Here is a 14,952-nt window from a genome sequence, read left to right as displayed (position 1 = left end):
CAGACAAAACAAAACAAAGAGGTTTTATCACCAGCAGGCCCGAATGTACTACAATAAATGCTAAAGCAATTTCTTCAGGCTGAATGCAAATGATATCAAATAGAAATGTTATTTTTCAAAAAAGAATGAAGAACACTGGAAATAGTAAACGTAATGAGTAATTATAAAACACAATTCCCCCTTAATAATTTTAAATACATACAACAGTTTAAAGCCACAATTATCTATATAGTGGGCTTTTAATATAATGTGATGTGGTACATATGAAAAATATACAATAAATGATTGGGGAAGGGGTAAATGGACATAAATGGTTACAAGTTTTTTAGCATTTTACATAAACGATGCAACATCAACCTTAAATTGACTGTGTCAAGTTAAAGTTGTTTATTCTGATCCCTAGAACAATCAACAAAATAAAATTCAGATATAGTTTAAAAATCAGTGAGTAAATCAAAAGGGAATTATAAAAATGTTCAATTAATCCAAATGAAAGTACCAGGAGAAACAGAAACAATACAGAAGAGATAAATTAAAATTACATTATAAAATAGTAGACAAATTTAGTGATATCAATAATTAGCTTTAAATATCAATGAAATAAACACTTTAAAGAAAAATACTTCAAATGAATGTAAAAAGTGTGACCAAATTCTGTGCCTCCTACAAGATAAGTGGGAAGTAAACAGATGGAAAAATACATACCTTGAAAACAGTAAGTTTTCAGTAAGGGTTGAAGTGACTATGCTAATATCAGATAAACTTTTGACAGAGAAAAGAAATAATGATAAATGGATCAGTTTATCAGAAAGACAAAACAATCACAAATATGTATGTCCCCAACAGCAGAGCATCAAAATCCATGAAGAAAAAATGACAGAAATAAAATGGGAAATAAACAATTCCATCATCATAATTGGAGATTATAACACCTCTTCTCAGAAACTAATAGAACAACTAGATAAAAACATCAGAAAAAAAAAAGAGAAGATCTGAACAACACTACTAACCACTTTGTCCCAGTTGGTATTGATAGAACACTACATCCAAAAATTGTAGAAGTCATACATTCTTTACAAATGTACAGGCTATATTTACCAAGATAGACCACTAAAAAAAATTCAGTAAAATTCAAAGGACTAAAATCATAATGCTTATGTTCTCTGAAAATAACATTAAACTAGAAATGAATGGGAGATTGCTTCAAGATGGCAGAGTAGAAGGATGTGCTCTCACTCCCTCTTGAGATAACACCAGAATCACAACTAACTGCTGAACAGCCATCGACAGGAAGACATTAGAACTCACCAAAAAAGATACCCCATATCCACAGACAAAGGAGAAGCCACAATGAGATGGTAGGAGGGGCACAATCACAATAAAATCAAATTGCATAACTGTTGGGTGGGTGACTCACAAACTGGAGAACACTTATACCACAGAAGTCCGCCCACTCGAGTGAAGGTTCTGAGCCCCACGTCAGGCTTCTGAACATGGGGGTCCGGCAACGGAAGGAGGAATTTCTAGAGAATCAGACTTTGGAGGCTAGTGGGATTTGATTGCAAGACTTTGAAAGGACTGGGGGAAACAGAGACTCCACTCTTGGAGGGCATACACAAAGTAGTGTGCGTGTCGGGACCCAGGGGAAGGAGCAGTGACCCCAGGGGACACTGAACCAGACCTCCCTGCTAGTGCTGGAGGGTCTCCTGCAGAGGTGGGGGGTGGTTGTGTCTCACCATGAGGACAAGGACACTGGCAGCAGAAGTTCTGGGAAGTATTCCTTGGCATGAGCCCTCCCAGAGTCTGCCATAAGCCCCACCTAAGGGCCTGGGTAGGCTCCAGTGTTGGGTCGCCTCAGGCCAAACAACCAATAGGGAGGGAACCCAGCCCCACTCATCAGCAGTCAAGTGGATTAAAGTTTTACAGAGCTCTGCCCACCAGAGCAACAGCCAGCTCTACCCACCACCAGTCCTTCCCATCAGGAAACTTGCACAAGCCTCTTATACAGTCTCATCCACCAGAGGGCAGACAGCAGAAGCAAGAAGAACTACAGTCCTGCAGCCTGTGGAACAAAAACCACATTCATAGAAAGTTAGACCAGATGAAAACGCAGAGGGCTATGTACCAGATGAAGGAACAAGATAAAGCCTCAGAAAAAAACTAAATGAAGGTGGAGATAGGCAACCCTACAGAAAAAGAATTCAGAATAATGATAGTAAAGATGATCCAGGACCTCGGAAAAAGAATGGAGGCAAAATTCGAGAAGATTCAAGAAATGTTTAACAAAGACCTAGAAGAATCAAAGAACAAACAAACAGAAATGAACAATACAATACCTGAAATGAAAAATACACTAGAAGGAATCAATAGCAGAATAACTGAGGCAGAAGAACAGATAAGTGACTTGGAAGACAGAATGGTGGAATTCACTGCTGCAGAACAGAATAATAAAAAAAAAGAATGAAAAGAAATAAAGACAGCCTAAGAGACCTCTGGGACAACATTAAACACAAAAACATTTGCATTACAGGGGTCCCAAAAGGAGAAAAGAAAGAGAAAGGACCAGAGAAAATATTTGAAGAGATTATACTTGAAAACTTCCCGAACGTGGGAAAGGAAATAGCCACCAAAGTCCAGGAAGCACAGAGAGTCCCATACAGGAAAAACCCAAGGAGAAAAATGCTGAGACACATAGTAATCAAATTGGCAAACATTAAAGAGAAAGAAAATTTACTGAAAACAGCAAGGGAAAAACGACAAATAACACACAAGGGAACTCAGGTTAACAGCTGATTTCTCAGCAGAAACTAAAAGCCAGAAGGGAGTGGTATGACATATTTAAGTTGATGAAAGCAAAGAACCTACTAACAAGATTACTCTACCTGGCAAGGATCTCATTCAGATTCGATGGAGAAATCAAAAGCTTTACAGAAAAGCAAAAGCTAAGAGAATTCAGCACCCCCAAACCAGCTCTACAACAAATGCTAAGGGAACTTCTCTAAGTGGGAAACACAAGAGAAGAAAAGGACGTACAAAAACAAACCCAAAACAAATAAGAAAATGGTAAAAGTAACATACATATGTATAACATACATATCTAATTACCTTAAACGTGAATGGATTAAATGCTCCAACCAAAAGACACAGGCTTGCTGAATGAATACAAAAACAAGACGCATATATATGCTGTCTACAAGAGACCCACTTCAGACCTAGGGACACATACAGACTGAAAGTGAGGGATGGAAGAAGATATTCCATGCAAATGGACATCAAAAGAAAGCTGGAGTAGCAATACTCATATCAGATAAAATAGACTTTAAAATAAAGAATGTTACAAGAGACAAGGAAGGACACTACATAAAGATCAAGGGATCAATCCAAGAAGAAGATATAACAATTATAAATATATATGCACCCAACACAGGAGCACCACAATACATAAGGCAACTGCTAACAGCTACGAAAGAGGAAATCAACAGTAACACAATAATACTGGGGGACTTCAACACCTCACTCACACCAACAGCCAGATCATCCAAACAGAAAATTAATAAGGAAACACAAGCTTTAAATGGCACAACAGACCAGATAGATTTAATTGATACTTATAGGACATTCCATCCAAAAACAGAAGATTACACTTTCTTCTCAAGTGCACATGGAACATTCTCCAGGATAGATCACATCTTGGGTCACAAATCAAGCCCTGATATATTTAAGAAAATTGAAATCATATCAAGCATCTTTTCTGACTACAACGCTATGAAACTAGAAACCAATTACAGGGGAAAAAACGTAAAAATTCACAAACACATGGAGGTTAAAGAATACGTTACTAAATAACCAAGAGATCACTGAATAAATCAAAGAGGAAATCAAAAAATACCTAGAGACAAATGACAATGAAAACACAATGACCCAACACCTAAGGGATCCAGGAAAAGCAGTTCTAAGAGGGAATTTTATAGCTATACAATCCTACCTCAAGAAACAAGAAAAATCTCAAATAAACAATCTAACCGTACACCTAGAGGAACTAGAGAAAGAAGAACAAACAAAACCCAAAGTTAGCAGAAGGAAAGAAACCATAAAGATCAGAGCAGAAATAAATGAAATAGAAACAAAGAAAACAATAGCAAAGATCAATAAAACTAAAAGCTGGTTCTTTGAGAAGATAAACAAAATTGATAAACCATTAGCCAGACTCAACAAGAAAAAGAGGGAGAGGACTCAAATCAATGAAGTTAGAAATGAAAAAGGAGAAGTTACAACAGACACCACAGAAATACAAAGCAACCTAAGAGACTACTGCAAGCAACTCTCTGCCAATAAAATGGGCAACCTGGAAGAAATGGACAAATTCTTAGAAAGGTATAACCTTCTAAGACTGAACCAGGAAGAAATAGAAAATATGAACAGACCAATCACAAGGAATGAAATTGAAACTGTGATTTAAAATTTTCCAACAAAGAAAAGTGAATTCACAGGTGAATTCTATCAAACATTTACAGAAGAGTTAACACTCATCCTTCTCAAACTCTTCCAAAACATTGCAGAGGAAGGAACATGCCCAAACTCATTCTATGAGGCCACCATCACCCTGATACCAAAACCAGACACAGATACTACAAAAAAAGGAAATTACAGAACAATATCACTGATGAATATTGATGAAAATCCTCAACAAAATACTAGCAAATGGAATCCAACAGCACACTGAAAGGATCATACACCATGATCAAGTCGGATTTATCCCAGGGATGCAAGGATTCTTCAATATACACAAATCAATCAATGTGATACACCATATTAACAAACTGAAGAATAAAAACCATATGATCATCTCAATAGATACAGAAAAAGCTTTTGACAAAATTCAACACCCATTTATTATAAAAATTCTCCAGAAAGTGGGCATGGAGGGAACCTACCTCAACATAATAAAGGCCATATACCACAAACCCACAGCAAACATCATTCTCAATGGTGAAAAATTGAAAGCATTTCCTCTAAGATCAGCAACAAGACAAGGATGTCCACTCTCACCACTATTATTCAACATAGTTTTGGAAGTCCTAGCAATGGCAATCAGAAGAGAAAAAGAAATAAAAGGAATATAAATTGGAAAAGAAGAAGTAAAACTGTCACTCTTTGCAGATGACATGATACTATACATAGAGAATCCTAAAGATGCCACCAGAAAACTACTAGAGCTAATCAATGAATTTGGTAAAGTTGCAGGATACAAAATTAATGCACAGAAATCTCTTACATTCCTATACATTAATGATGAAAACTCTGAAAGAGAAATTAAGGAAACACTCCCATTTATCATTGCAACAAAAAGAATACAATACCTAGGAATAAACCTACCTGAGAAGGTAAAAGACCTGTACTCAGAAAACTATAAGACACTGATGAAAGCAATCAAAGATGACGCAAACAGATGGAGAGATATACCATGTTCTTGGATTGGAAGAATGAATATTGTGAAAATGACTATACTACCCAAAGTAATCTACAGTTTCAATGCAATCCCTATCAAATTACCAATGGCTTTTTTTACAGAACTAGAACAAAAAATCTGAAAATTTGTATGGAGACACAAAAGACCCTGAATAGCAAAAGCAGTCTTGAGGGAAAAAAACGGAGCTAGAGGAATTAGACTCCCTGACTTCAGACTATACTACAAAGCTACAGTAATCAAGACAATATGGTACTGGCACAAAAACAGACATACAGATCAATGGAACAGGATAGAAAGCCCAGAGATAAACCCACGCACCTATGGTCAACTAATCTATGACAAAGAAGGTAAGGATATACAATGGAGAAAAGACAGCCTCTTCAATAAGTGGTGCTGGGAAAACTGAACAGCTACATGTAAAAGGACGAAATTAGAACACTCCCTAACACCATACACAAAAAGAAACTCAAAATTGATTAAAGACCTAAGTGTAAGACTGGACACTATAAAACTCTTAGAGGAAAACATAGGAAGAATACTCTTTGACATAAATCACAGCAAGATCTTTTTTGATCCACCTCTTCAGTAATGAAAATAAAAACAAAAAAAACCAAATAGGACCTAATGAAACTTAAAAGCTTTTGCACAGCAAAGGAAACAAGACAAAAAGACAACCCTCAGAATGGGAGAAAATATTTGCAAACGAATCAGCAAAGGATTAATCTCCAAAATACACAAACAGCTCATGAAGCTCAATATTAAAAAAACAAACAACCCAATCCAAAAATGGGCAGAAGACCTAAACAGACATTTCTCCAAAGAAGACATATAGATTGCCAAGAGGCACATGAAAAGATGCTCAACATCACTAATTATTAGAGAAATGAAATGGGCATCATTAGAAAATGGGCATCATTAGAAATGAAATGGGCATCATTAGAAAATCTACAAACAACAAATGCTTGAGAGGGTGTGGAGAAAAGGGAACCCTCTTGCACTGTTGGTGGGAATGTAAATTGATACAGCCACTCTGGAAAACAATATGGAGGTTCCTTAAAAATCTCAAAATAGAATTACCATATGTACCAGCAATCCCACTACTGGGCATATACCCTGAGAAAACCATAATTCAAAAAGACACATGCACCCCAATGTTCACTGCAGCACTATTTACAATAGCCAGGTCATGGAAGCAACCTAAATGCCCATCGACAGATGAATGGTTAAAGAAGATGTGGTACACATATACAATGGAATATTACTCAGCCATTAAAAGGAATGAAATTGGGTCCTTTGTAGAGACATGGATGAATCTAGAGACTGTCATACAGGGTTGAGTAAGTCAGGAAGAGAAAAACAAATATTGTATATTAAAGCATATATGTGGAATCTAGAAAAATGGTACAGATGAACCGGTTTGCATGGCAGAAATTGAGACACGGATGTAGAGGACAAACGTATGGACACCAAGGGGGGAAGCAGCAGAAGGGGGCGGTGGTGGTGAGATGAATTGGGAGATTGGGCTTGACATATATACACTAATATGTATAAAATGGATAACTAATAAGAACCTGCTGTATAAAAAAATAAATAAAATAGGGCTTCCCTGGTGGTGCAGTGGTTGAGAGTCTGCCTACCGATGCAGGGGACGCGGGTTTGTGCCCCAGTCTGGGAGGATCCCACATGCCGCGGAGCAGCTGGGCCCGTGAGCCATGGCCGCTGAGCCTCCGCGTCCGGAGCCTGTGCTCCACAACGGGAGAGGCCACAACAGTGAGAGGCCCGCGTACCGCAAAAAAAAAAACTCCAGTGCAACAAAGTTGTTCTGACCAAGGATACGGACTCAATTGCACAAGGCTCACAAAGGCTGACATACACAGTTTCCATACCAATCAATTCATTTGCAGTGAGCTACATATCTGTCAAGGAAAAGCGGTGGGTTGCCTATCTATAATCAGAAACTTCTTGCGTAGCGTGAGAACAGAAGAAGCACAATCAGTCATATAATTTGGATGTCGAATGGCCAACATCCACAGAGTAGACTAGAGTCAGATCTGGGCCAGGTCTTTACTGTAATAAAAGTGTCATGTCTGCCATATTATGGAGCAGTTAAATTTCTTTCTCCTACATTTTAGGCTTTCTCACTTCCTCCTTCTTGTCTGTAGTAATTAAACTAAAAATATTCCATAACCTGACTTGAGAGACAGTCAACACTCTGTTCCCCTGAAGATATCAAACAGAATGATGAAACCAGTGAAGCAGAAATAAATGAAGCCCTTTCACCCTTAGGATACCAGGAAGCCCTTGCCCTGGACTTGTGAGAATTTCAGTTCCCTGGGCTCTTTTATGCTGGACTGCTAAAATCTAAAGCATCACTATTTATCCACTAGCACTACGAAGTGGAGTCAGAATCTGATTGTGTAATTAGATATGATGAGCAGGCCATCCAAATGCATCATGGATGTAACAAACAGAATAAGATTATTCAGAAAGGACACGAAGAACAGTGTAGAGCATGTGTGTAGAGTATGTTTGGGGCGAAAATGGATAGTTTTGAGGGGGGATGTGGTGATATTTTTATTTCTGAAAATAACTCATCCCTTGCCAAGTTCGGGACTATGCTTTAAAATAATGTTTTTTGCTCGCATAAAAACATAGATAAATTTCATCTGCACGTTGAGCTAAACACAAAATAGGACATACCGTATTATTCCGTTTCTATGAAATTTAAAATTCGATAAAATTATTTGATGGAGCTAGAGGTTAGATTAGCAGTTACTTTTGAAGGAAAGTACTGACGGGGCAGAGAGCAGGAGGGAGCCACCTGTGGTGCAGGAAATGTCCTCGGCTTCAATACGAGTGGTCACATGGGTGTATACATCAAGCTATGAACTTAAGAATTGTGCACTTTTATTGCATATAAGCTATACCTTGAAAGGAAGTAAAAAGTGAATAAAAGGTTTAATCTGTTCTTGTGTATCATGTATAATTTACAAATTTAAAGGAAATAACAAGCTCTATGTAAAATTTAGGGTAAAGGCTTATACTGTGTTTATAACAATCAGAGTCTTAGAATCACAGAATGATGATTCCCTAGATTATTCATCAGGTGACTGGAATTGGTTGATTTCCCACCATATGGTAGCATTTTGTATGTAACTTATTTGAAACGTCACAGTTATCGTCTTCAATTTACAGTAAAAAAAAAAAAAGAAAAGAAAAAAGAAAGAAAGAATAAGCCCTACAATGGTTGAATGAGGTCACTGATTTGGTAGGTGGCAGGATGGAGATTTAGCCTCAGACTGGCCGTCTCCACGCCATTCTGTTCTCTTCGCTCCACACTCCACAGTTCTACTTTGCTGGAATCCACTCATATGCCACTGATTCCCCTTCCTATAAAGAGAGGGTTCTTCCAGATGTCCAGAAAATGGGGTCAGACACATTCACATAAACCAATCACCCTCCTTTTGAAACCAAAAGCACTTGTTTGAGACGATAATATGAATTAGCAGAGAAGTTAGTATCCCACATGGTGTGATTTGAGGGATGCCAGAAAGTATCACCATCTAAAAAACTCATCCCAATCCCTGGCCACTGCCTGCCTGTCATGACATCCTAAACACAACTTGCAAAATCAATTAACTCCTTGGGATCTTAAAGGTGTGTGTGTGTAAGTGTGTGTGTGTGTGTGTGTGTGTGTGTATGTATGAGGGTGTACTTTCAGAGTTGTCCTTATTAAAATTCAAATATTTCTGCTGTGTCTAGAAATGAGAAAGAAGAAATATGACAGGGGAATTACCACAGCCAAGCTTTGTTCTTGATAAACTTACCCACGACCATCTTTCCGTGTTTATCTAAATAACACCAGTGAAATAATTCTGGTGGTTCACCTCCCATATTATACCTTCAATTTCTGCAGCAATAGTGTGTACTGTTACTTCAGATATGAGAATGAGGCTATAATGGTCTTGACACTGCATTACCAGCAGTTCATTGATAAGTTTTTATTGAGCAACTACTCTGTATGCCTAGAGCTATGCTTGACGTCTGTGAATCAGTAGCCACGATAGCAGAGCTGTCCCCCCTGCACCAAAGAGCTTACATCCTAGTGGGGCTACTAGTAACCAAATAAAAAACAGTAATCACAAAGCAGTAATTATGAAATCACAGAAAATTTTAAATTACTGCACTTACAAAATTGAAATTAGTGCTGTGAGGGAAACAGATTGCTGAGATTTTTTTCAAAACGGAAAGAGTCCTACTTTAGACAGAATGACTTTAAATGGAGATTTCAAAGATGAATATAAACGAGACACGTGAAGAACGAAGGGAAGACTGCCAGGCAACTGTAGAGACCCGGATGAGCCTTGCTGGATGAGGTTAGCCACCCCCCACGTCCTACCCCTTTCTTAGCTGCATCCATCTTATTATGTAACTGAAGTCAACTGCTTTTCTATTTCACAGATGTGAAATTTACTAAACAATACTTTCTCCAAACTCAATCATTTTAAGTTCGTTCTCTTCTTCTGGATGTTCTCCACAATTACCGTTCTCCAAATTTCTTCTAAATAAAATGTCCATAACTGATGCAATTTAAAAGGAAGCGGGTGGCATTGGTAGTGTTTTGAGAAAAGAGAAATAAACGTGGCAAAAAAACGGGAGGGAAAACATCATTGAACAGCAAAGAGAACGGGGGTGGATTCAGGCCCAAGAAGTGAGGCGAGTGAAAGAGAAATACAGAGATAACGATGGTGTCGGCTCCAGGGATGTGCAGGGACAGAGGGGCACTGGCAGTATCAGAGACATTCATGGGATACCTCAGTTAGAGTGATGCCTCACAGGAAAGCCAAAATCACACAATGACAACAGACACTTTGATAGGGTTATGTACCAAGGGGAAAGAGACAGAGGGAAAAGACTGGGGGAAGAGAGAGTCCCACTGATTTTGCTTTAAAAGGTAGAAATGTAAGAGTTATGTTTGAGATTATTATGGGTTTATAAGATGTAAGTGTTTCTACCACTAACATCAGTGCTCCCTGGATCCTTCACCGACTTTTAACTAGTATCCTGTCCAATTGCCCTATAAAATTCTCTCTGGGCAAAATGCTGGGCTGGGCAATTCTCACCTGGGATTTCTCACATGGCAGCAGTGGATCACTTCTGGAGCTGTGGTCTTCTTAGGGCTCCACTGAGCCGGACGCCCAAGAAGGTCCACCCACGTGGCTGGCAGTTACACTAGCTACCAACTGGGGCTGAGCTGGGCTGTCCGCCAGGGGGCCTGTGCGTCCTCTCCAGTGCGGCAGTCTCAACATGGTTACTAACCCATCTTACGTGGCAGCTGGCTCTCACGACTCCTCTGAGTTTCCAGATGTAGGGCAATACAACCCAACTGTCCATAACTGGGAAAAGGCTCTGATTTTTTAAAAAGGGGGAGGGGAGTGGGATGGGATGGAGGATGAATGCACTTCTGCGTCAAATGCAGAGGACAGGCTGCAGTGTCAAACTGGGTACTTTTTTTTTTTTTTTTTTTTGCGGTACGCGGTCCTCTCACTGTTGTGGCCTCTCCCGTTGCGGAGCACAGGCTCCGGACGCGCAGGCTCAGCAGCCATGGCTCACGGGCCCAGCCGCTCCGCGGCATGTGGCATCTTCCCGGACCGGGGCACGAACCCACGTCCCCTGCATCGGCAAGCGGACTCTCAACCACTGCGCCACCAGGGAAGCCCCAAACTGGGTACATTTTATAGAAAGCACAGGGGAATCCACCCTCTCTAAGGTTTCAAAATACCTGAACCAGGAAGCACAAGATTCATATTCATATTAAGAGGAAAAATAGAGAGCTACGCCTAGTTGTTTGACTGGAAAGGCTTTTACGTGTCAATAAAATGCTGGTTTGTCAACATTCTGTGGCACGTAGGCCCATAAAGAACAGTTGCTGAAAGTCTTTGCACGTTTAGATGAAAATAAAACTGCTGAATAAGAGCTACATTGTACATAGTTCTAAACTTGAATCGCTAGAGGGAGGTTTATATGAGCGTTTTTAGTGACAAGCACTGAGAATATACCTATCTCTGGTTCAGTGCTTACTGAAGGGTCAGAAGTTTTTATGAGCAAATGTATTTGACTGAGCTGTGTGTGTTTTCTAAAGGATTGCTTTCTACTTTAAACTACATTAAATTCACAACTAAAAGCCAAAGTTATCTGCTGAAAAACAATATGCTGGTGAGAAAGTGGACAAGTCATTTAATGTTTTATTTTTAAAAACATTATTTCTGTCCACGGTGTCAAAAATACACATGCAAACCAGGGGCTTTGTAAGCTTTGGTGAGAGAGTAACTCACAGCTTCAAACTGTCCCTGATCTCAATCCACAGCCCAGAGACTTGGAAAATCCTCACTTGACATTGTTTTGGGACACCAGGTGAACAAGGCAATTGTAAAATAAAGAGTTAGAAACATATAAAAATAACCCCTATACAATGTCGCCCTTTATCCACAGAGACAGACCACTCTGGGGATCTCGGAGTCAGGCATGTGCCCTGTCCCGGCTCCTGGCTGTGGGTCTCCCCGAGCATCCTGTCCTCCACACGATCCAGGAACAGGCTGCAGAACCTGGGGAATTCACCAGGTAGGTGTCTGGGATCTCTGGATCTAGCAGTGAGTTCACAAAGACGTCCAAGGTGTGTAATCCTTAGAGGAGAGTTTCTGCCATCTTCCTGGGCTGCCAATGCTGGAACCTTAGTGAGCCAGCTTAGAAATCACAGCAGAATGTGCCCACCTAAGCAGCTTCATGAGAAAATGGGTCAATGTTAGAAGTTGACTTAATATTCATGTAAGTGATGAAATTTACATTGTTGATTACACCTGAAATTCCGCTAAAACTGTAAAAGGCAGTGGACCTGGAATTAGAGACCACAAACCTGGGACTTCATCTCTTTTCTTAGCTATGATCTTGGGCAAATCAAGACCCTTCTCTGTCCTTGTTTCTTGTCATAGGGTAGATGATTTTTTTTTCTTTTTACTTATTTATTTATTTGTTTTTGGCTGTGTTGTGTCTTCGTTTCTGTGCGAGGGCTTTCTCTCGATGAAGAGTGGGGGCCACTCTTCATCGCGGTGCGCGGACCTCTCACTATCGTGGCCACTCTTGTTGCATAGCACAGGCTCCAGACGCGCAGGCTCAGCAGTTGTGGCTCACGGGCCCAGTTGCTCCGTGGCATGTGGGATCTTCCCAGACCAGGGCTCGAACCCATGTCCCCTGCATCGGCAGGCAGATTCTCAACCACTGCGCCACCAGGGAAGCCCCCCCGCCTTTCTTTTTTCTTTTTTGACAGTAAGAAGGAGAAAACAGTAGCCTGGCTGTCAGCTTGAAGAAACATCTTTTGCTTAAGAAGCTAGGAGCTTTGGAATAAGGCATTAAAAAATATACTGTACGTTAGCCCAGAAAGAGCAGTGGAAGCAATTATTCCAATGCCATGAAAGACTTCAGGATGTCACATTTTTTCCATTCTACCTATACAAATAGGACTGAGAAAGTGAGCTGGAAATTCAGAGTAGGTAAAAATGACACGGATAAGGTAAAACTAACAATTTTCAAGCATTCTGTAATCACTGTCTTCTGTAATGAACAAATTTTGTTCAGTTTTATTTTAGCAGGCATAATTTTCAAGTATTTCCACAAACTTTTGACTAACAATTATCAATATTTTAAAACATTTTTTCAACTAAGAATTTTCAAACTAATTTTCAAGCCTTTAATAGTCATTGTAGCCTTTAATCAACAAATCATGCTTCTTGTGTGCACTGGTTGCCATTGTGCATTGAGAAAACACATGAGTTAATTACATGCTGACATCCAGTAAATGAAAACAGTCATTTAACTCTTCCAAAGTGTGCGTTTTACTTTGCTATTCTTCATTTTTCAAATTGCTGATTTCACTTGAAGATATGGATACAATGACAGGGAGTCTCTTTTGGCCTTTTATTCGTTATTTATAATTTTGTGTTTGATTTTTCTGCGATGAAGTTTTCCTCCACTGCTTTGTGACTTGCCCTGGGTTGGGGGGGAAGCATAATTGCCAGACTGGAGTTTCAGGAGGAGGAGAGAAACTCTAGAGATAGAGCCCCTTATGGAGAAGTTGGCAGCTGCAGGACTAGGCCAATAGCTGCCAGATTCTCTTATTTCTCGGAGAAGGTGGAGATCTGGAATTTTACATAAAATCTCCAAAGCTGGTGGAAGGGCAATTTTTTTAAAATCTCAGATTATTTGAGATATGGATTTAATTTAATTTTTAACAATATGAGTAAACCTGAATTCCTTTTCATTAATTCCAGGTGTAATCGTGGCAATGACCTAATGACACTAGAAAATCAGCCACAAGCTGCAGGCAGGTACTCATTTCGAAAGGCAATTCTTTAAACAGTATTTTCTCTTTCAATACCTGATACCACAGCAACTAGTGACTCCTAGGTTTAAATAAATATCCAGTTGAATAGAATCGCCATGTCTTGATTTTCTCTTCTATTTAGAGTGCCGATTTGTACATATTCACATTCATAGTGTTTAACAATGTCACAGAATGAGCTCAAATTTTAGGAGCAAAATATTTAACAGAAATGAAACTCTCCAGTGTATAGAAATAATCATAAGCTATCACTCTGACCTGAACACCAAATCAAAATTTCCAAATTCCTTGAGAATGTGACTTGGTGATTTGAGTGGTAATGAACTGGAAAAGGGAACAAATGCCATAGAAATGACTGCTGGGGTCCAGGACCCCGGAATGGAAATGTGTGTCAGAAGCACCACCAGATGGCAGAAGAGGAGAAAGAATCCCAAACGCCGGGGCGATGATCAGCTTCCGTGCCAGAGAGTGACAATGTTTAAAATAAATATTTGTCTGCTAAGCCCTCCGCGTAACACCCCCTCCCCTCTCCCTGTTGTGCGGGCGTATGCGGTCTCCAACATAAAGTCAAGGTTCAGGGCATCCTGCAAAAATCTCCTCAGTGGACACAGGACACATCTCTTCACTGATTTGTCTTGTGGAAAACAAACACCAGGAGGTATCAGTCTCATAGTCCCGGGTTCCTCGGGGCTGCCAGGCGGTCCTGGTCCCCGGCACCTACAGGAGGATGGCCTAGGTGCTCGGGGCTGCAGGTGCCCCATTTCCTCTTATTTTAAAGCAAGGGGATCAAATCCTAAATAATGCTTAAGAGCTTATCGTTTTAAAGTGAACCAAGGGAGTTTTCTGAATATTTTTCTAACTTTTTCCTCTTTTTACGCCATATTTCCCAAGGCCTGTGCTGCCAACCAAGATGCGTGAATCAGTGGTGCTGATGCAGGGCTGCCATGCCGGCCACCTCCAGGGGTGCCTCTGTCACACAGCCTGCACTGAGCTTCCCCAGGAACGGATCTCAGCTGCCCCTGCTGAACTCAGGCCAGGTAATTTAGCAAGCCACACATTCTCCGAAAGCCTTTAAAACAACCCCAAA

This window comes from Leucopleurus acutus (genome assembly GCF_964270905.1).
Source record: "Leucopleurus acutus genome assembly, chromosome: 5".
NCBI lineage: Eukaryota > Metazoa > Chordata > Mammalia > Artiodactyla > Delphinidae > Leucopleurus > Leucopleurus acutus.
The sequence above is the reverse complement of the archived record's forward strand: the minus strand, read 5'-3'. Positions refer to the sequence as shown.